This window comes from Pteronotus mesoamericanus, unplaced genomic scaffold (genome assembly GCF_021234165.1).
Source record: "Pteronotus mesoamericanus isolate MK-2021 breed Mesoamerican mustached bat unplaced genomic scaffold, CSHL_Meso_final scaffold_54, whole genome shotgun sequence".
NCBI classification, from domain to species: domain Eukaryota; kingdom Metazoa; phylum Chordata; class Mammalia; order Chiroptera; family Mormoopidae; genus Pteronotus; species Pteronotus mesoamericanus.
In genome coordinates, this window is record NW_026555321.1 from 27,424,044 (window position 1) to 27,447,190 (window position 23,147).

At 44.8% G+C, this 23,147-nt stretch overlaps 1 protein-coding gene and 1 pseudogene across 3 annotated transcripts in view; one reads left to right on the forward strand and one right to left on the reverse strand.

The window, feature by feature from the left end:
• The window catches only part of PXYLP1 (2-phosphoxylose phosphatase 1), a 68,524-nt gene that overhangs the window by 9,084 nt on the left and 36,293 nt on the right, over positions 1-23,147 (forward strand). For 2 of the 3 annotated variants that reach the window (XM_054594982.1, XM_054594984.1), the window contains exon 2: positions 5,135-5,246. The exons of the other annotated variant lie outside the window; for it this stretch is intronic. The gene's annotated coding sequence lies outside the window, so the exon portion shown is untranslated. The remainder of the gene's footprint in view (positions 1-5,134; positions 5,247-23,147) is intronic. 3 annotated transcript variants of the gene reach the window in all.
• Positions 17,472-18,828, reverse strand: LOC129088121 (transcription elongation factor A protein-like 8; annotated as a pseudogene).

Genomic DNA, 23,147 nt, shown 5'->3' on the forward strand with positions numbered 1-23,147 from the left:
TGCCCTCTGCTTCCCACTCAAATTCATTGAGAAATATATTCCCAACCACTTCCTGCTATTTTTTTCCGAGTAAACATTAATAGGTGGTCCACTGATCTATTGGGTTTTAATGCTTTGTTCTTGTTCAGCTTGTTGGAGGTTCCTATGACAGCATCCTTCTCAATGCCCTCCTTTCCTCCCGCCCTTCCTTCCCACATACACCTACTTAGCACCGGCTGCTTACTCAGCTCTGTGTCCACCCAGCCCTGGGGGAGGCAAGCAAAGAAGCAGACAGGAGTCTGTGATGTAGATGAGTGTTGTGGGAGGGCAGTCGTTGCCCCATTTTGGAGGACCTCACCCAGCCTTGGGGTCAGCGAGGTCTTCCAGAGGGAGGTGACATTTGAGCTGAGTTTAAGGATGAGCAGGAGCTAACCAGATCAAGAAGGCCTCTAGACCAAGACAACGGAATGGGCACAGGCACCGAGTTATGAGAAGGGGCATGCAGGGTGTCAGGGATCAGCGAGCAGTCCAGTGCCCCGGAGCTGGGCTGGGGTGGTGCGGTCATTCACTCATGTAACACTGTGGTGAACAAGGCAGATGCGGCACTGGCCAAAAGGGCGCTCAGGGCCTGGGGCTGCAGGTGAGGGGGGATGAGGCTGCCAGGGCAGCGGGCCACCGTGTGAGGACGGCTTGCTGCTGTCCCAGACCGTGCCCCGCAGGGTTTGCTGCTGGAGGCCGAGGACAGTATGGGCCCCGCTTCTTGCGCCATCACTTCTCTTGCCTTGTCCCTCTGTCTTCGATTCTCATCTGGTCCTTTGCCCAGGCATTGCTCAGCCTATAAAAATAGAGGCTGGCATCAGAACCCTAGCATGCAGTTGGTGGGGAAAGCTGAAACTGTCATTACATGTCAAGATACACGCCAGCCAGAGTTTTGATGGAGCACTTTCTTGGAACCCCAAGGAAAGCGATCTCAAGTTGGCTTACAATTTTCCTACAACTCATACCAATAATTCTGACCACTCAGCCCAGAATATGGGCTGCTCCTGCCCATTATCCACTCTGTGAGCACATTGAAATGAACATTTAACACTGAAATCTGCCAAGTAAGGGCTTGCCTTGCCATGGGCTGGCCTGGTTAGAGGGGCCGGGTCACCTCCCTAAGGCCCCTAGGTGCTACCAGGCAGTCCTTCAGGGGTTCTCTGGGTCAAGGACTACAGTCGTCACTGCCTGAGAAGAGAAGGGCTCTCGCCAGCCTGCAGTTTTACTCCGTCTCCCTAAGGACTCGAGGGCTGGGCCAGAGTTTGGCAGGGTCCTCAGCAGCATTTATTGTGATGAATGGCCCCAAGAGTGGTCTCCTTCATTATCCACACCCAGCTCTGTTTATTAGGATGGAATGGACAGTGCTAGGGATGGGGCCGGGGTGCAGAGAGAGGAACAAGCGGGCTAGTGTCAGTCAGGCCAGTGTTGATTGTAGGGCACTTTGTTTCCAGGTAGGGAAACTCAGACCAGCCCCGTGGTGTTTACTGGGTGCCTTCTTGGTACTAAAGGCTCTAGGGGATGCATAACAATAAAATGAGGAGGAGGATTATTACGATCTTGATATTGTGATGTATTGTAAGAAATATATGTATTTGTTTTTCACCCCTGTTTCTGGCACAGAGCTTCTAAAACCCTAGGAATTTCCTGTGATGAGAACAATAACGGTGTCTTTTATGTTAATGAGTTGACTTTTGGCAAAGCCTCCAGTAACCTAAGGATGGGAGCTGGTTGTTAGGAGAATGAACCTTGTAATTAAAGGGTTGGAACTTTCAGTCCCGCCCTCAGCCCTCTGGGTAGGGAAGAGGGGCTGGAGATTGAATCCATCACCAATGGCCAGTGATTTAATCAACCACGCCTATGCAGTGAAGCCTCCACAAAACCCTAAAAGAATGGGATTCGGAGAGCTTCCAGGTTGGTGAACATGTGGAGATTCAGGGAGCGTGGCATACCTGGAGAGGCATGAAAACTATGTGACCTTTCCCATATACCTTGCCCTATGTATCTCTTCCATCTGGCTATTCCTGAGTTATGTCCTTTTATAACATACCAGCGGTTTAGTAAGTAAAATGTTGCTTTGAGTTCTGTGAGCCACCCTAGCAAATTAATCAAACCCAAGGAGGGGTTCATTGGAACCTCCAGGCTATAGTTAGTTGGTCAGAAGTACAAGGGGCAACCTGGGTTTGTGGTGAGGAGGCAGTCTTGCGGGATCGAGCCTTTAGCCTATGAGATCTGATGCTGTCTCCCGGTAGAGTGTGTCAGAATTGAGTTGAATGGCAGGTCACCCAGCTGGTGTCAGAGAATTGCTTGGTGGTACCAGGGGGAAATCCCCCACCACACACTTTTGACTTGGGTGCAGAATTGTTACTATCCTAAGTGCTTTCCAGGAAATGTCTCACCTAACCCCTTCCACTGCCCCATGAAGTGGGTTATTTACTTTCCACTAGAATATAAACTCCATGAGAGTAGGAGTTTTGAAAGATTTGGTCACTGCTAGTCCCCAGTTTCTATGTCTATACTTGGCATGTAGCAGATGCTCAGTAAATATTTCTTGTAGGAATAATTGAATCATTATTTGCAGGTGCAGAAACTGCAGCTCAGAGGTGCCACAGCTGCTGAGTCATGAAGTAAAAGGCCTTGGTCTCAGTCCCAGGGATGTACCATGAGCTGTGACTTGGGAACCCCAGAGTCATTGACCTTAGGATGTGGGTTACTCCTACAATAGCACCACAGGAAGGTCCGCAGCCTACCTGGCCTGCCATTCGGACCAAATGCAGCACAACCTTGGCAAAACCCATCAGTTGTGTGACAATGAACTCATATATCAAGGCCTAGAAAGTTGTGGGTCTTCTTGCTGCCAGTGCTGGCCTATAACTGGCAGCAAGGGCAGGCGAGGGTGGGAGGTGATGACTATGCAGCAGTGCGTTCATCAGCAGCTCCTTCATTCTGTCATGCTGTGTTCAGAAACCTGTGACTCCCTGCTCCTAGAGGGAACCTAGTCTGGCCCAACCATTCTCCACCCTGGTCACTGACGACTCACTGCCTAAACCTGTCCTCAGTCAACAGTACAGGGAATGGGGGAGCTTTGCGGTGGCCTCTGTCCCAACGTGCAGGTTGTTCATCCTCCTCGAAATGCCTGTTCTCGTCAGGTATGCCCTCTGACGTCCTCCTTGCCCTTTTAGCTTCAGCACTGTTTCTGTCCCTTCCCTGAAGCCTTTTATGACCAGCCAGCACTTAGAGCTCCTGCCCCCAGCCCCTGAAGCCTCAATCTGTCTGTAACAGTGCATTTCCTGATGCTGTTCCTGGAACCTTGGGTTCTGCGGGTAAATGGGGCCCAAGGCCCCTCCCAGGAAGCTCTGCTTTTATCTCTCTCACACATCAGGTTCCATGTTACATTGAGTTTTGAAAGGAGGTACTCTTTCAAAATGTCTTGTCTCTTTATAAATTATCATATACCTGCCTGGTGACTTCTTGCTTAACTACATCATTTAAAAATAATTTAAATGAGTTTTACAGCTTGCTTTTATTATTGTTGTTGTTATTATTATTATTATTATTATTATTATTGTAAAAGTGATACAGTATACAAGGTCTGTCCAGGAAAAGTCCAGCCATTGTTAATATAATGAGAATGGTTTGCACAACATCAATGTAACCTGGCAGCCAAGGAGAGTGAACTGGAATGCACATACATGAACAGTGACGACTTCACTGTAATAGTCAGTGGGGGTGATAGACGCTGTTGAGTGAGTATGTGTACTGTGTGGCTTTCACTTTCAAAATGACTGAGTGAATAGAGCAACGAATCTGCATCAACTTTTGCATTAAACTTGAACATTCCTCCGCGGAAACTATTCAGATGATTCAGAAGGCCACAACTGTGGGCAACTGGTGATTGGCAGCTTCATCACGACAAGGCACCCACTTGTGCATCATGTTTTGTGCAGAGTTTTTTGGCAAATCATCAAATCACCCAGGTGACTCAGCTCTGCTACAGCCCGGATTTGGCTCTCTGTGACTTCTGGCTTTTCCCAAAACTAAAATCATGTTTGAAAGGGAAGAGATTTCAGGCCATTGATGAGATTCAGGAAAATATGAGGGGGCAGCTGATGGCAAGTCAGGAAACTCTGTGAGTTCCCAAGGTGCCTACTTTGAAGGGGACTGAGGCGTCATTGCCCTAGGTACAGTGTTTCTTGAATCTTCTTCAATAAGTGTCTTTTTCATGTTCATGGATGGATACTTTCTGGACAGACCTCATATTTTTAACTTGACAGTATCTCCTGGAGCTTTGTCCACATGAGCACCTCAGTCTACCTTTTTCTTTTTTAAGGTTGAATCATGTTCCATTGCATGGACAAAGTTTAATTTTTCAACTATTTCCCTATGGGTGAATATAGCAGTTGTTTTCAAATTTTTGTAATTACTCCTAGTTCTGTTTTTTGCATATGAGAACATATTTTAAGGATACCCAGAATGTGAATTCTTGTTTGTTTATCGTTTTAACAAGACCACCGCTTCTTCATGAATTCTATTCCAGCTAACCCTGAGAGGCAGTAGTTTGCCACCCCCCAAGTAAACCTTTCTGGGGATTTGGTTATTTTAAGTTGGTTATTTTTAAGAAATTGTAGGGGTTCAGAATGTGTCACCCTAGCGTGCAGATTATTTCCAACTAAAGACAAGTCCAACAAACTTAAGAAGAACTTTTTACTTCCCTGTTACCCACCTCTAGGAATTCAGATAGAAAAACCTGCTTACAGGAAGGGAACTGTCTTTCACCTTAGCATAATATGATCTAAGTGTGGCCAACAGGGAGGAACCTAGGAAAGCCTGTTCTTAGACTCCCTGTTGTGTCCCATTGCTTCTGGGCGGCCCAGCAAGAATTTGTTCACCACATGTTTGCTCCTTCTCACCTACCTGTGAGTTGCCTGCCTGCCTTCCCTTTGAAGTACAAACCACTACCATCTCCCCCACTCCCTCCTTAGTTCAATATGGCAAGTGAGCCTCGACTGCTTGATTTGTCCTGGGGTCCTCTAGTCTCACAGAACCCTTGTATGTACATAGATAATTAAATTGGGTTATTTTCTCCTATTAATCTGTCTCATATCAATTTGACTACTAGGCCAGCCAGAAGAACTGTGAGCCCACTCAGCAGCCGTGTGTGAAAGAATTCATCTCCACTGAGACTGACATTCACTAGAGATGAGTGATCTTACTTTTTGCCAATCTAAAGGGTGAGAAATGCCATGTTACTTTAAAATTTGTATCTCTTTCCATTCTAGTTTTCCAAGCAGATACATAAATACATTTTTTAAATTTTAGAGTTTTGCAGTACATAGTTCTGTATCCTTTTTGTTTCTTTTTTACATTAAGTCACATGAAAAATTTCACATTTTCTTTTCCAGGTTACTGCATTGTCTTCCAAAGCTCAGTTGTTCAGGGGTGCTGTCTTAGTAAACCAGCACAATCACCTGGAGTATTCTTTTTGTTAGTTTATGTCTTTAATCTTCAAAGACCCTGCAAATGACCAGTAACAGAAAAGAAAGGAAAGTGGAAGGAACACCCTCTGCAGAGAATTGACACAGGGTCTGTCCAGTCAATAGGAATTAAATTAAAATCTGAGTTAGATGTTTGCTCAGGGGCTCATCCCTTAAGCATTTGTCAGGGGGACACCTCAAATATTGCCATGAACTCTTGTTATACAGAGACATTGAATACTACATGTTATATGAAGAAGCTTCCCCTTTTTCCTGTGCTCCATTATGAAAAGTGCACAGTTTGTTTGTTGTTGGGATGGAGGGATTATTCCTCCAGAGCATTTAAAATCAGTGAAAATAGAGGTGGCAAACACAGCACCAGGTGTTAGACCCGTGGAGTCAGACCAAACCTCGGTTCAGCAACCTCAATACATCAAGACTCAAACTATAAGCAAAAGTTTAGTTAGAAAGTCACAGAGGTAATGAGCCATAGAAGAAATGGATTCAGGAAACAAGTTACAGAGACAAAAGGAGGGGCCCTGGGAGCTTAAGAGAGAGAGGGGTACAGGTAACGCACTTGAGGGGAAGCCAAAGGGGACAAAAAGGCACAGCTGTGCTCCTGAGAAGGAGGGAGAATGCATTGGGTCTGCTGTCCTAAGGGCTTTTAGGGGAGGGCCCAGGAGAGGCGCTCAATAGCATATTCATGAGCTTTCCAGGTGTGGCCTTTCCAGGTCGTGGTCTCCACTGATTGATAGGTACAGGGCAGGGGGTCGTGAGTCAGTGCAGTCGGTCGTGAGGTCAACCATGGCATCATTTGTCTGGTTTTGTGGCTTTTCTGGGCCTGGAGCTGAAACGCAGCTGAGGTCTAGATGTCATCGCTAGGGCTTAATGCCTAGGGGAATGGTATAGGGGTCATATGAGGCTGTTCTTCTGCCTCTTGTTCCTCCTCCTAGGGGGTCGATCTACCACATGGCTGGTGACATGCCAGGGGAGCATCTGAACTGCATGACCAACAATATATAAGATCAGGGGGTCTAAACTGCATGACCAGCAACATGCTAGGGGAGGAAAGGTTACCCTGAGGGCAAAGTCCTTGTTTTTCCAGTTTTGCCCGTTGCAGGGCCCCCGGGCCTTTCCACCCTGGTGACCTTCTGTACCTGGCCTGTCCCCCTTGCTCTGCTCGTGCCTGTCTACCACAGAAATATCCAGGAGGCGGTGTAGTGTAATGGAAATAGTCTTGAACTGGCAAGTTGGAAGAGCAGGCTTCAGATTCTAGCTCTTACCCTGACTGTTGTGTAAACCTGAAGAAGACACTCACCCTCTCGGGTTCCCTGGGGTTTGTGTGGAGAGGATGACAAGCACGTGAGGAGGTTTGGAAAGCCTGGTAGGGGACAGGCTAGTAGTTAGAGACTGGTTCTAGCTCAATATTAATCAGAATGCTAAGAATTAGACCCTTCTGATCGTGGAATTGGCTGTTGTGACATATAAAACAAACACTAGGTCTTTGTCAGGGGTTCCTGGCACACAACTCCTAAAACCTTGGAATCTCCAGGGTGCCTTTCATATGCTGATGAGACGACTGTGGCTAGGTGCTCCCAAACAACTTTAGAATGGAGGTTGGTTGCCAGAAAGACCGAGGCAAGATTAGAAGGTTGGAACTTACAGCCCCTCCCCCGACCTCCAGGGAGGCAGAGGGGCTGGAAGCTGAGTTCAGGTGCCAATGACCAGTGATTTAATCAATCACGCCTCCGTGGTGTAACCTTTGTAAAAAGCTCTCACCAGCGGGGTTTAGAGAGCTTCCAGGTCTGTGAACACGCTGAGGTGCCAGGAGGGTGATGTGCCCTGAGAGAGCCTGGAAGACCTGCCCTGGCCCCACGACATTCCCTATGCATTTCTTTCATTTGGCAGTTCCTGAGTTGTATCCTTTATAATAAATCTACAGCAACAGTAAATAAAACCTCTTCCAGAGTTTTGTGAGCTGTTCTAGCAAATTATTGAACCAGAAAGAGGTGGAGGTTGTTGGAAAGCGCCTGCCCACCGCCGGACTTTGTAGCCAAGTTGACAGAAGTGGGTCACCTGAGAGTCCAATCCTTGCAACCGTCATCTGACATGGGGTCCGTCTTTGGGCCTGAGCCCTTAAATCTGTGGAGTCTGATGCTAACTTGGGGTAATCAGTGTCAGAATTGAATTGAATTGTAGGACACCCAGCTGGTGTCTAGAGAATGGGAAAATTGGTTGGTGTGAGAAAAGAGAAACACACACATTTGGTGTCAGAATTGTTGTGAGTAAAAAAGCTGAACTGCATGTTGCTGGTCCACAGAAACGTTCTGACGTGGTCAGCCAGCTCAGTGCCAGGCTTTGTCTAGCACTGAAGACACGCTTGTGAACAGATCAGCACGATCGCCACTGTCAGGTGGCTTATGATAAATGGCAGGAGAGAGCCAGCCAGGAATTTCAACGTGGTCATTTGATTGTGAAATGATAGCCCTGGGAAGTGTCATGAAGGAGAAATACAGGGTGACTTGAGAGTGTCAGACAGGATGCTGATCTAGATGGGGGAGTTCAAGGGCAGCTTCCCCAAGAAAGTGATCTTTGAACTGAGATCGAGGGCTGATCAGGTGGGAAAAGGGGAGGGTCAGAGGAGAGGTAACTTGCTAGCTGGGGGAAGGCAGAGAAGACGGATTGCTGGTGGCTGCAGTGAGCCTCTCCTCAGGTCATTCATTCATTCATTCATTCATCCAACAAATATTGATTGAGCACCTGCTCTGGACCAGGCAATGGGGATACAAGAGTAGGGGCAAGACTGACGAAGTTCCTAGCATTATGGAACTCACTATTGCTGCATAACAAATCATCCCCAACGTGATGGCTTAAAACAACCACCATGTGACTGTTATTTTCATGGTCTGGAGGTGGAGTGAGCCCAGCTGGTGTTTCTTGCTAAGATCTCAGTTATCCAGGCAGTGGCTAGTCTAAAATTGTCCAATGTTCCCTCAGTGAGTCTCTGACGCCTGGGCTGGGAAGACTTGGACAGTTGGAGCTGCTTGAACATCCCTGTCTCAGGTGGCCTCTGACCTGGTATCCCCAGCCTGGTAACTTCAAGGCTCCAAAGCAAGTGGCCCAAGAAAGAACAAGGCAGGTGAATCTGCATGGAAATTTTTGACTGACGTTGGAGGCCATGCAGCATCATTTCTGTTCCATTGTACTCATCAGGGTAGTCCCAGAGCCTGTTCAGGAGACCTAGAACCCCCTCTTGATGGGGAAGTGATAGAGAATTTGTGAACGTGCTTTAAATCTACCAAACTCTGCTCTCCTGAGCATTTCAGTCTTGGCTTCAAATGTACCTACCTGTCTTGGCCGCCAGAGTCTTCCCAAGAAGGTTGTTATAGCCTTGTGTCCTGGTCCTGCTCCTTCCCTTGACACCCCTCCCCCCCTCCAATTTCAAGCAGACTCAGAGAAGCAGTTTTCTTCATCTCATGGTCTTTCTTGAGGGAGTTTGCCCCTTGTGGACTAGCACCCCAGGCACCTGCCCCACTGACCCACCTCCTAACTGGGTCAAGGGACATACATGGACACAGACCCCAAGTCCCAAGGGAGCAAGGCTGTGTTGTGGGTTCAAGAGATGGCCAGGATGGCGGGCGGGGGAGGGGCGGTGGAGGTTATAGGCAGGAGCTTGAGGTGAGGCTGGACTGACAGCGGGGCCTTGCCAGCCATGGGGCAGGGTTTGATGACCATCTTAAGGACGTTATGAGAAACCGCTGAAGGGCTAGAATTCTGACGTCATCTGCCAGGAAGATTATAGAAAACAGTCCTATTTGGCTCACTTATATGTGGAATGTTAACAAATGAACAAACAAACTAAACTAAATTTATAGATACAGAGAACAGATTGGTGGTTGCCAGAGGCAGGGGGTGGGTGAAATGGGTGAAGGGGGTCAAAAGCTACAAACTTCCACTTATAAAATAATTAAATCATGGGGATGTAATGCACAACATGGTGACTATTGTTCATCATATTGTATTATAGATATCTGAAAGCCACTAAGAGAATAGATGTTAACAGTTCTCATCACAAGGAAAACAAACTGTATAACTATGTATGGTAACAGATGTTAACCAGATTTATTGTGGTGATCATTCTGAAATATATACAAATATCAGATCGTTATGTTGTGCATCTGGAACTAATATAATGCTATATATCAATTATACCTCAATGGGCAATAAAAGACATTCTTCTGGGAAGAATAAGATTTTGCATTATGTTTTAAAATTAATCTGTTAGAATGATTTCTTTTTCTTACAAAAGGAGACTTTCAGGTATATTCCTAACTTAAGAAGAGGAAACATAGCCCTGGCCAAGTAACTCAGTTGGTTAGAGCATCATCCCTGTATGCCAAGGTTGTAGGTTCAATCCTGGGTCAGGGCACATAAAAGAATCAACCAATGAATGCATTAAAAAATGGAACAATAAATCAATGTTTCTCTTTCTCTCTCTTTTCCTTTCTCTCTTTCCCCTTCTCTGTCTTTTTCTTCCTCTGTCTCCCTAAAATCAATTTTAAAATATTTTAAAAACAAAGAAGTAGCCATCCTGACCGAGTCAGTGACACGGCAGCCTGTGGTTAGTTATCACAGGTTGGTGGGCAGAGCTAATCTTCCATAACCAACAGAGCTCACAACACTGTTACTGGACACAGCCTATGACAAGCATTCATACCACTGTGATTTTCTGTAATTCCCAACTAATAATACAACAGTTGACAACAAATAGTGCCCAACTAATAACACAACAGAACTTGGAAAACGACTATTTAGTAGACATCCTCAGAAATGCAATCGGAAACTCAATTTTATGGTGGTGATACCAAATAAGTATTTGCTCCCTTAGCTTAGCTTTGCGGAAACTGGTGTGTGAAGAAGAATCATGACCACACTAGTGCTTTGCATTCTCAAGAACACTTGTGGTGACAGCTTCTCCCCGCACATTCCTCATTAAGTACTATTTGACTGTTTTTTGAACCCCTAGTTATTTATAAGGTAAGTATCACCCCCTGTGGAAAACTTGAAAGGTCCTGCTATCCAGAGTGAGGGGTCTGTCTTTGTTTCAGGATCTCTACCTATCTCAGTTTCAAGTTAGGTCTCAGTATAAGCATTGTAGCCCAGATCACAGTGATTTAAAGATGTAGGTGATCACAGGCCCTGGCTGGGTAGTTCAGTTGGTTAGAGAGTCATCTCGATGGGCCAAGGTTGCACATTTGATCCTGGTCAGGGCACATACAAGAAGCAACCAATGAATATATAAGTAAATGAAAACAAATCAATGCCCCTGCGCATGCATGCGTGTGTCCCCACCCTACCCCTCCTAGTCTTTCCTCTCTCTCTTTCTCTAAAATCAATAAATAAAAACATTAGGGGGAAAAAAGAGACATTAAGTAAATTAGTAATTAGTTGAAATAGGGGTTAAGAATGGGGATGACCTGTAAAAGGTCACTGGATCTTACTGGGGTAAAGAGTATGCTCTTAAACTGCATTGTGGTAATGGCTTATTGACTCTGTAAATCTACTAAAAGCTGTTATACACTTGAAGTTGGTGAATTTTATAGTATGCACACTATACCTCAGTAAAGTTGATTAAAAAATAAAAAAGAAAAGGTGTAAATGATCGGAGCTCTCCCCAACGCGTTGCCTGATAATAAGCTTAAAGGGTTAGACTCAATCTACATTTACCTCTGTGCTGGAAAACCATTGCCCCAAAGCAACCAAATTGATCTTACTGGTGTATTTTCACATGGGTAGAACACCCATGAATGGAAAGAAATTAATCATTATTGAGCTATTTTGATTCAGGTGTTTTAAATATATTATTTTGTTTAATCTTTATCAAAAGGCTACATATGGATAAGTATTAGTACTAATGTTTAACTACTATAACAAATAAATCCCCAAAGTTGACTGGCTTAACACAATAGATTATTTTTCCTTTAAAAAACAGTCCAATCTGGTTCCAAGACAATGGTGTGAAGGATGGGGGTGAGGAAAGGGGTGTGATTACTACTGCAGATAGTGCTACAGTGACCATGGGGTGCAGATACTGCTTCAAGATAGTGGTTTTGTTCCCTTTGGAATGTACCCAGAAGTGGAATTGCTGGACCATATGGTATTTCTATTTTTAATTTTTTTTTAAGAACCTCCATACTGTTTACCATAATGGCTGCACCAATTTACATTCCCACCAAGGGTTACACAAGTGCTCCCTGTTCTCCGTATCTTTACCCACACTTGTCATCTCTTGTATTTTATTTATGACAGCCATTCGAACAGGAATGAGGTGATTTCTCATTGTGGTTTTAATTTTTTTTAAATCCTTGCTTGAAGATGTGTTTTTGTTGATTTTAGGAAGAGAAGGAGGGAGGAAAAGAGGAAGAGAAACATCAATCGGTTGCCTCCTATACATGCCCTGACTGGGGATCAAACCCACAACATAGGTACATTGTCCTGACCAGGGATCAAACCCACAACCTTTTGTGCATGGGACAGTGCTCCAATCAACTGAGCCACCTGGCCAGGGCTCTCATTGTGGTTTTGACTTAGATTTCCCTGATGATTACTGATGTTGAGCATCTTTTCATGTATTTCTTGGCCACTTTTATGTTTTCCTTGAAAAAATGTCTATTTAGTTCTTCTGCCCATTTTTAGTCAGTGTTTGGGGATTTTTTTTTTCCTTTGGCTATTGAGTAATATAAGTTCTTTATGTCCTTTGGATATCAGCCCCTTAACTGATAAATATTTTCTCCCATTTCATAGGTTGTCTTTTCATTCTTTGATTATTTCTTTTGCTATGCAGAAGCTCTTTAGTTTGATGTAGTCCCACTTGTTTATTTTTGCTTTTGGTGTCAAACCCAAAAAATCATGGCCAAGCCCAATGTCAAGGAGCTTACTCTCTATGTTTTCTTCTAGGAGTTTTAAGGTTTTAGGTCTCACATTCAGGTCTTTGATTCATTTTCAGTTAATTTTTTAAAAGATTTTATTTATTTATTTTTAGAGAGAGGAAGGGAGGGAGAAAGAGGAGAGAAACAGCAATGTGTGGTTGACTCTCACACACCCCCGCTGGGGACCTGGCCTGCAACCCAGGCATGTGCCCTGACTGGGAATCAAATCAGTGACCCTTTGGTTTGCAGGCTGGTGCTCAGTCCACTGAGCCACACCAGCCAGGGCTATTTTCAGTTAATTTTTATATATGTTATAAGATAGGGGTCCAGTTTCATTCTTTTGCATCTGGCTGTCTGGTTTTCCCAACACTGTTTATTGAAGAGACTATCCTTTATTCATTGTATATTTCTGGCTCCTTTGTTGTGAGTTAATTGACCACATGTGCATGATTTTTTTTCCTAGATTCTCTAGTCTGCTCCATTGATCTGTGTCTGTTTTTATGTCAATATCATGTTGTGTTTTGATTACTATAGCCTTGTAATACAGTTTGAAATCAGGATACATAATGATGCTTCTTTCTCAAGAGTGCTTTGACTATCCAGGGTGGTTCCATACAAATTTTAGGATAGGTTTTTTTTTTTTCACTACTATGAAAAATGCCATTGGAATTTTGATAGATTCTGTAGACTGCTTTGGGTAGTATGGACATTTAACCAATATTAATTTTTCCAAACCATAAACACAGAGCATTTTTCCATTTATTTGTGTCTTCTATATTTCTTTCATCAGTGTCATAGTTTTCAGTGTGTAGATCTTTCAATTATAGCTAAATTTATTCCTAGATATTTTATTCTTTTTTCTTTTTCTTTCTTTCTTTCTTTTTTTTTTTTTTTTTTTTTTTTTTTTTAGACAAAGAGGAGTAGGGGGAAAAAGAGAAGAAGAGAAACATCAACGTGTGGTTGCCTCTCATGCGCCCCCTACTGGGGACCTGGTCCACAACCCAGGCATGTGCCCTGACTGGGAATCGAACCTGTGGCCTTTTCGTTCACAGGCCAACCCTCAATCCACTGAGCTACAACAGCCCAGGCTATTTTATTCTTTTTGATGCTATTGTAAATGGGATTATTTTCTCTTTCTGATAGTTTCATGTAAGAAATGTGTATCGAATTGCAATTGATTTTTGTGCATTGATTTTGAGTCTTGCAACTTTACTGAATTTGTTTATTCTAACAGTTTTTCAGTGGAGTCTTCAAGGTTTTCTGTATATAACATGTCATCTGAAAACAGAGATCCTTTTACTTCTTCCATTCTGATTTGGATGGCTTTCATTTCTTTATCTTGCCTCATTGCTTGGGCTTGTACTTCCAGGACTACATTGAATAAAAGTGGTGAGAGTGGTTGTCTTGGTCCTGATCTTAGAGGAAAAGCTTTCAGTTTTTCCTCACTGTGAATGACAAGAACTACTGATTTGAGGGGCTCGTGTTTCATTATAGCTTTAACCTAAGCTGAATCAAAGTTTTGGAGCTTCTAACAATGTTATTCCCTACCTTATTATAAGGGAGCTGGAGCCAGATAGCAATTCAGATTCCTTCCCAAGCTAAACGGCTGTGATTACTAAGTCACACCCCTCTTAGCTCTGTCTTCTACCTGTTTTTTCATAAGTGCAAAGGCAGGAAAAAAGTTTCATGAGCTTGTTTTGGTATCTGAATCAGAGAATCCTTGGCTCTCAGCACATGGAGGCCTCCCAGAGGTCAGCCCCCCACAGCACCCCTGCCAGTGGCTGCCCACACTTGGACGACCTGCCTCCTTGGGCAGGGGGGCTCATTCTGTACTGATACTCATGCTCCCACCAAACCAGCCAGAAGCTTTAATAAAAGATATTTTAAGGGCATGGAGTGCCTCCCCACAGGCACCAGCATTGGTTACTAACCATAGACAGCCGGGTGCCCCATGCTTTGTCATGATCAAGTCACGGAACAGGCTGGCAGTGAGCGCAGGCTTTTGTCCAAGCTCTGCGGGGGAGTGTGCTCCCAGCCTGAAAAAGATCGGGTGAAATGCCTTGATCTGTGGCGTGCATGAGTGCTCCCGTTCCTATATCCACCCAGAGCAAAATCCCGTTTCTGTGTGGTATTGTTAACACAGAAAATGCAGCTTTCAGAAGGTGTCAGTGGCCTTGGCAACCTGTACTTTCAGGTGTGCCTGACTCACATTGCACAGCTGCGATTCTCAGGCCCTGGTCAGCCCTTTGTTTTTGCCTTTAAAAATGTGGCTTTTACCACCTGAACCTTCATTGTACATCACTCATATCTGTAGCTTTACAGCCCTGCCTGTTTAATCCTCTTGCGCTTTCCTTGACATTTTGGTAACAGTTTGCTGGCCGAGTAAAAAAGAATCAGACGTGTTTTTTAAGTGGCTTTGTGGTGAGTAAATTCTGCCAGCTGCACGTTCTTCTTTTTTGCTGATGAGATACTTGAGTTGTTCTCGACATTCTAAAATAAGACTGCCGGTTTTATACGTAGCTACTTCTAAGACCAAAGGAAGAACAAAGCAGCGAGGTTGGATGGAACACAGACTTCTCCCAAAATGTCAGAAAAACATCACTGAAGAGTACATGAAAGTGAAAATCCTGCTTGATGAATTAGTTATTTCAGCCTGGTGTGGTGCTGAGAAATGCTCAGCCACCTTGAGCTGGAAAAAAACCTCAAAAGAGAGAGTGATAGGAACATGTATTTCACAAATGAAGGAAAAAAAACGCTAATGTTTCAGGGATTTAAAAAAACCCTAAATCTGCAGATTATCTGCCTCAAACCTTTCTTGGAGAGAAACAGTTGGTAAATAATTCATGATGCATATTTAAACACATGTAAAATAGGAATCAAAGGTCTCATTGGTAGGACGTATACGCCAGGAGGCTGACAGATGCTGCTCTGCCGTTTGTCACTGCTGAGTTCTACCTGAGCAGACCAGCACTGATGTTTCTTAAACATATAATTATGACTGTATGCGCTTTGATTGCTAGATCTGAAAAGTGCTGGTACTGTCATCAGATGGCTGCGTTTGAGAATAATTTTTTAGGATAATTATGTGTGTTGTCAAGTCTTCTCCACTTGTGGGTTGTTGCAGACACCCCCTTGCTCCCTTATTCCTAACAGAACTCTCATTCCGTTCTGGGCTCCACCCTCTCCCTCCCTGTGTGGGCCTCTGCCAGGAGGTGAATTCCGACTGGTTGCAGCCTATCGTTGTGGCCCATTCTCAGTGCCAGGAATTGGTTGGGCATGGGCCTGGGACACAGCTCTGGCCGTTAGACAGTCGGGGAAGTCTGCTGAAGGGTTTCTGGAAAGGCTTCCTTGCTTCCAGTAGAAATGTGCAGTTCACCAACTGTGAGTGTGAGGCCCCAGAGTATGGCCACAGTCTTATGATCCTTGAGGGCAGCCTTCACAGGGATAGGACAGCCAAGAAGAAGGCAGAGAGCTCAGGGACAGAAAGGTCCTGGCTTCCCAATGGTGTTGTCGAGTTGCTGAATTAACTGATCCTAGAGCTGCTCTTCCTGATATTATGGCTCATTATGTGAGAATGTTGATGAGTCCCATCGCATTAGCTAGTATTTCCTGTTACCTGTAGCCAAGCCATCATCAAAGATGCAGGAATTAAGGGAAAACAAAAAATGAAACTCAAAAAAAAAAAAGGTTACCACAACCATGTCTCACTTATAAATATCATATGTAAGAGTGACATCCAGCTCAGGCAGTGATCACAGCTCCTGCCCAATGCAATTCATCATGAATGTGTATGTGCATATTTATCACTACCTAGGTGAGGCACTAAGAAGACGACCAATGTCCTTTAGTGTTAGTGGCCAGTTCTATTGAGGATATTGATTTGGCTGCTTTAACAGAAGTTGAAATAACAATGACTTTAAAAGGCATTTGTGGGATTGATTTTTTTTTTCTCCTACAATAATTCAAGATGTTAGGCCATCAGGAAATGGGTGTCCTGCACCATGGGTCCCCCCAGGGTTTTTCTCTGTCATCTGTTAGGATGTGTCCCATGTGCATCAAGGAGGCTGGCCCGTCACCACACCAGTGATTCAGAGACTGGGAAGGGGGAAGAGGGAAGGTCCAAGTGGGATTTCACGTATTACTTATAGTGACTCCTCGTTGGCCAGAATGTGGTTATACAAGTGTAACACAACTAGCTGCAACGGAGTCTAGGGAATATCATCTCTAGTGGGGTGGCCATGTATTCAGCTGAAACGTAGAAGATTCTCTCAGGAAAAAGAAGGAAACATATCGGTGGGTAGTTAGAAGTGTCTGCCACCTATGACCTCTACAATGAAGAGAAATAACGCGACAAAGACAGCATTTTGGGTGCCACCCTGTGGCTGTGCAGCAAGGGTTTGAGCCATGAGAGCCAGGCTTCCTGAGCAACCTAGCACCTTGTACTACTTCTGACCTGACCTGGCCTCTTTCCTGGTCAACCAAGGGACTTGAACTGAGTGACATTAAAACCTCTTCAGAATCTGGTTTTATCAGGCATGGTCCCGTGGGCATTCTATTTCTAGAGCAGAGGTAGAGACAGGGGCAAGCAGGGTGAGTATTTCACACGTGGGTGACGGCTATTAAAACCATGAGAGAAGTCATTGCTAACTGAGCGCTTATCAGGAGCCAGGTACTGTGCCGTGTCCCTTGCCCATGTTAACCTCATTAACCCTTCTACAACCTGTGCGAGGGACTCTGATTGTTCCCATTTTATAGATGGGAAAGCTGCAACTCAGTAAGGTTGGAGAAGGGCCACAGACCTAGCCAGGTGGCCTGGGGCCCATGCGCTGCACAGTGCTGCACAGTGTGGTAGGGGAAAAACTGGGACATGGAATGGGACTTGTGGGACGTAGCCAGATGACAGCGCGTCCTAAAAAGGAGGGCCTGATGCCGCCTTTATCCAGGGCCAGCTGTGGGACCTATCTGCAGCACTGGCTGTCTCCCTCTGCCCAGCGGTTACCCCATAGCCAGCAGGTGGTTTTGCCATTCCTGTCATGGGTTACATCACCCCTCACTACTCCGGGGTGGAAGACAGGCTGTTCTACAGGAGCAGGGGACCTGGGTGAGAGAGGAGCGCTGGGAGCGTCAGCGGCGGGCCGAAGTGAGGGGCGTTCAAGGGGAGGCCCCGCAGGGCTGTTCGGCTTCCTTTCAGGTGCTGGCCCTGCTGTGAAGAGCAGGGAGGCCTCTGGGCCTGCTCCTGTCCTGCGTTTCCCAGGGCATCTGGGGAGAAATAAAACCCTGGCCTAGGAAATGAGGGCCAATCCACAAAGGAGGCCTGTCCCTCAAGCTGGCACAGCTTGTTAGCACGCACGCTGGGATCGACGCCCCCACCTCACGCTGACCTGGAGGTCAGTGACTTTGCACCCAGAGGGGACTCGGAGGGGTGCGCTTAGTCTCCTTGGGGGTGGGACTCTGGGGTCAGTGTGTACGCCGGCCTGAGCAAAGGGAGTGAGACTTTTTTTTTTTTTTTTTGTAATAATTGCCGGTTGTATTCCTCTGGCTAAGAGTTCCAGAGGTGATTTGAGATTTACATTTTAATAGTGATTTCATGAAGAGTTTAGGTGCCCCCTTTATGCTTATAAGCTGGTTGCAAATTATTTGATTCTCTTATTAAAAAGTATTTAATCCTGTCTGTGACACATATTCATTAAAAAAAGAAAACTCACACCACACAGAAATAAGCAGTTAAGTATTTGATGCATGTGTGTATGTATACACACACGCACGCACGCAATTTGGGGTTTTTATCCTACGTATGTGAGTTGATACTAAATATGCTGCTTTGTAACTTGTTACGTGTTACTTTACAATATAGAATGAGTGTATTTTCATGCACTTGTGTGAAACTTCGCCAACTGAATAGACTGGAATATGTGTCAAGATACAAAATCCCGTAAGAGGCTTATAGCAAGGAAGCTACCTAAAACAAAATTCCACCAGATGATAAAAAGTAAAATGAAGGTAACACATACATCAGAAAATGCTGACAGAAAGAAAGCAGGAAACAGATTTCACTACCACATTAAAAAAAAAAATTCAAGGCCCACGGGATAAGGACGTCTGTGTGAATGTCGTTGCTTCCAATGCATCATCAGAAACTTGTCTCTTACTCTTCTTTGTTCTTCCCTAAGCCTTAATAACTCATCAACTCCTCTTAATTTTTCGTCAGGGTCCAAATGCCTCGTGGGGCTGTGGGACTGTCCTCTCTAAGTCCCTGGACAGGTTGAGTCAGCCATTACTAAGCTCACACCCACTTCGGAAGGCTGAGGATTTCCTTCTGCCTCCTGTGGTATCTCTTCCGAAGGGTGGTCTTCCTCAGCCTTTGACATGTTCTCTGGTTTTCCTTCATTTTCTTCACAAGACTCTTGCATGTTGAGTATTTTTCCATTACTTCCTTTTTGAATAAATTAATCCTGCAGGAATCCAGGAGATTTTTCTTCTTCCCTAACTTGATTCGAGTCACACCCCAAAGACCGAGAGTCCTGAAAGGACCTGGGGCACTTTTCTCCTCCAGCCATAGGGAGCTGCTACAGGGAAGCAGGCCCAGGTTTCCCTGTAAGCACTTTTACACACGTCAACTATAAAAAAACTATAAGCATTTTTGCACACACCGACTGGGAGTGAGACTTTTGCAGCTCCCCTGCCTAAGGGAGCCAGGACACAGGCAAACCCTTCCACTGGGGAAACAGACCCAGACAAGGTAGGGGCTCCACAGCCACTGTGGAACCTCTGGGCAGCCATCTTTCCCCAGACCCAGCAGACTCAATGCATGTGCAGCTGCCTCCCTTCTCTGGCTCCTTTCATTCACAAAAGGTGCAAACTCTTCTACTACCCGCCACCGTCAGTATATCAGTCCAGTCTTACATAGTGCTGTTTCTTTGGTGCATTCTGTTTTCCTAGAACGCAATTACAAATGTAGCAGCTCCAATCTGCTCTTCAAGACTGAGCTCCGGCAGAGCATCCTCAAGGAGACCTGCCCACCCTTTCCGGACCAGGGTAGGCCTCCTCCCCTCCCCGGTCCTGCTTCCCCCTTGGCACTGGTTTTATGTGGCTTAATGGTCTATTCATATCGGGTTGGCCAAAAAGCCCCTTTTTTTCCGTAAAATAAAAGACACAGTTTTTATTTTCACCAATAGCTTTATTGATTTGGATATTTTGAGTATGTCAGCTATCTCCCACTGTTGGCTTCTAGTAGGTAGAGGCCAGGGGTGCTGCTAAATATCTTCCATTGCATAAGACAGCCCCACAGCACAGAATTATTTGGGCAAAATGTCAATAGTACCAAGAAACTTTGCAGACCACTATTGACATGTTCGATCAATCACAACACCTTCTCCATACATTGCACAAATCTTTTTTTTTTTTTGCATTTCAGTAGCATTTTTATGTTTTTGAAATAATAAAGTATAATATGCTGAAAATGTTCCATGTTTTCTTCCATCTTCAATATTAAAATGGCTGCACAAAAATTCATCAATTTTGATTAGATTTTTAAAAAATGCATGCTGATATGACAGCTGTAACAATACAGTCTAACAAAATTGTCTCAAATGAAGTTAAAGACAACTAAGCACTACTAGAGCCATCGTACAGAAAAAAAAAAAACTAAACTTTTTGGCCAACTCAATTTTCACTCATTTTTCCACTGATCAGACTGTGCGCTCCCTTTCTTTTTACACCTTTTATAAAAAACATTGAACTTCAAATGTACACAAAAGCAGAGAGGAACATATAACACATCCCCAAGGACCCATCACTCAGCTTTAACAACTGTCAACATTTTGCCAATGTTGTTTCGCTAATTCCTCCACAAACCCCCTCCCAGTATTTTAAAGCAGTCGCTACATCTCATCATTTTTACCATAAATACTTTTGTTCATTTCAGCCTTGAGCTTCAAGGTAGCAGAAACTGTGTTCTGTGTCCTGTGTCCTCAGCACTTCAGATGGTGCCCGACACAGTCTGGCTTTTGGAAAATATGTTGTTTTGAATTTTGACTGATTGACTAGATGAACAAATTGGTTTCAACCTTTAGAACTGAGTCTGCAAATTAGCTGGAATTTGAGTAACTGGAATGTGAATAACTGCTAGGAGCCCACAGCCTCCTCGGTGCCAGTCCCAAAGCCTGGGGTTTGCAGGAGGTCCTGGAATCTGTCATTCATCAGTCTTTAAGGTTGGTTTATTCTTAGCCAACCGTCTCTGATTTTGCAATTATACTCTATTTTGAGGTAACCTTGGACAGGGAGGACTATTAAGATAAAGCTTTTATCTCTCTGCTTGGTTCATATTTAGTTCACAATTATAGACCTGAGGTTATTTTTTAAATTATAATACTGTATTTACTTAGGCCAAAATGATTAGGACCAAGAAAAAAATCAAAGTATATAATACATCTAAAGCATTTTATTTAATACCATCTTTCAATCTTGGAAATGGTCTTTTAACTACATAATTGAGAGATAATTGGATGCACATTTTTTTCCAAGCAGTTATGGTCATATTTAAAACCCTAAATTCTGTGTACATTGAAGGAGACTCTGAGACCAGAGTCACCAGATATGACATTTCTAGCCCTTACAAGGTAAAAATCAGGCCAGGGCTTGAGCTTTGAAAATCTCGGGTGGTGGAATGGTAGCTTGTGAAAATGCCTTTGACGAGTTCCTTCTTTCTCTTAATTCAGAAATGGTATTTACCATAATACAATGGCAAGTGCCTATTAACAAGTACTTTTTTTTTCAAAATTATATTTTAAAATGCTTTACTGTTCAAATCTGCTGTAAAGTTGAATTACAGTTGGCTGGGTTTTGTTTGTTTTATTATTTGCTGTTTTGTTGGGAATTCAGAGTAACGATTTTATTTCTGGATTTAAGATATTTTTACCATGTGGACTTAGCACAGGGAACTAAGGCTATGCCCAGTAGACATCTGATGACTGGCCTCTGTTGTATGTTCAGCCTTGGACACAAAACAGTTGTTTCCACTGAAATATTTATAGAAATTGGATTTGGTCATGATGCCACATTGAACCTAGAGCACCTTTTGCATGGAAGGCGATGTTTGGGGATTAGGCAATGTGGGAGCCGTACTAAAGTAGGTCATGGTCCCACAGTGTCCCAGCCTGCTGAGGCAGCAGTGAGTCTTCCCAGAAACTTTATTTTCTGGGCTGCAAGTGAGCAGGCTGGGGGTTTCCACTGGGGGCCCAAAGACCCAGCTGTCATTTCATGTAACTTTGACAAGTCTGGTGCAGTGTCTGGAGGCACTGCAGCTGACCCCAGGGGTGCGCGTAGAGACTCCCATGGAAGGGATATGTGGGAAGATGGCCAGAAAGGACCCACGGACCATATGACTTTGTGAGTGGCTGCATGAGCCTCCTTGCTAGGGATGGAAAAAGAGAAAGGGGTCTGTGGAGAAAAGGGCTAGAACTTGGGCCGCAGAGACGGAGAGAGCCCATTGGCTGGTAGTCCTGTCTTTCTAGGATGGGGCCCAACAGGAGCTGACACAAATGTTCCAGGTGGAAAACCTGTGGTGAGGGGGGTGGGGACCACAGCTGAGTCAGCCCCTGGGGAAGACTCGCCAGGAGCAGGCTGCACACATGGCTGTCTGCCCCATGGCTGCCTGCCCTGACGGTTGGCGCTGGGCCTGCAAGGAGGGAAGTGACTGGTGGCCAGGATCTGAAAGAGGAACCACAGTCTGGGGTAAAAGCAGAAGCTCAGGGGAAAGGGCAAATCTTTGAGCTTCGATGATGGTTCAGGGTCTCTGTGATTCCTGTAGAACCAGGGAGGCCAACAGGGCATGGTGACCCTGTGCCACTACTCTGCAAATGACCATAGTTTTTCCTCACCGCCCTCCTACTTTGTGCTCTTAGACTCTTTCTTATTTAAAAATTGGATCCCAGACTCAGAGAAACGAAGTCAGTGCGTTGTGAGGAGGGCACACAGAAAGCAAGTGGCAGAGCAGGGAACTAGCACACACCTACCAGTCTCCTTTGCACAACGTCAGGGCTCATCTCAGGCTTTTCGCCAAGGACATGTCCCCAGTGAAGACATGCCCCAGGGCAGAACCACATACCCCAGGCCCTTCGCCGGACATAAACGTGGGTATGCACACACACACATTGGACGGAGCCCTAGCTCCAGCTGTAAACACAGATGTCTTCCAGTCCACGTGAATTTTGAATTATGTCATCATTACAGTCAATTTTTAAAAATTAAGAACAAAGCATGACCTTCCTCTCCAAGTAAGGCTCCAGAAGAAGACGTGTGTATTGCGGTGCTCAGTGTCATTGTCCCTAGCACAAGTGGAGGTCAGGAGACTCTGACCATCGCCCGGCATTCGGCAGCTGCCAAAGAGAGTGAGAAGGGAGAGGTTACAGGACCCAGGCAGTTTCAAGGGGAGAGAGTGGGTGCTCCCAGACTGAGGCCTGTGTCATCAAATGAACAGCATCGCACACGCAGAGATGTCAGCCTCCTGAAAACTAAAAGCAGTCAGGCAGTCACGTGAGCCCAGCCATCTGGCTAACCAACATAACCTCAGTATTTTAAATCTAGAGCTAAATATAGCCCCTTTCCCAAACAGCGCTCAGCATATTGAAGAATATAGACAACTTGGAGCTGTGCATGTGGTGCCTGAGATGAGAATATGGACATCTAGGCCCTGGCTTAGAGAGTTCTAGTAAACATGCAAAGCATTTCC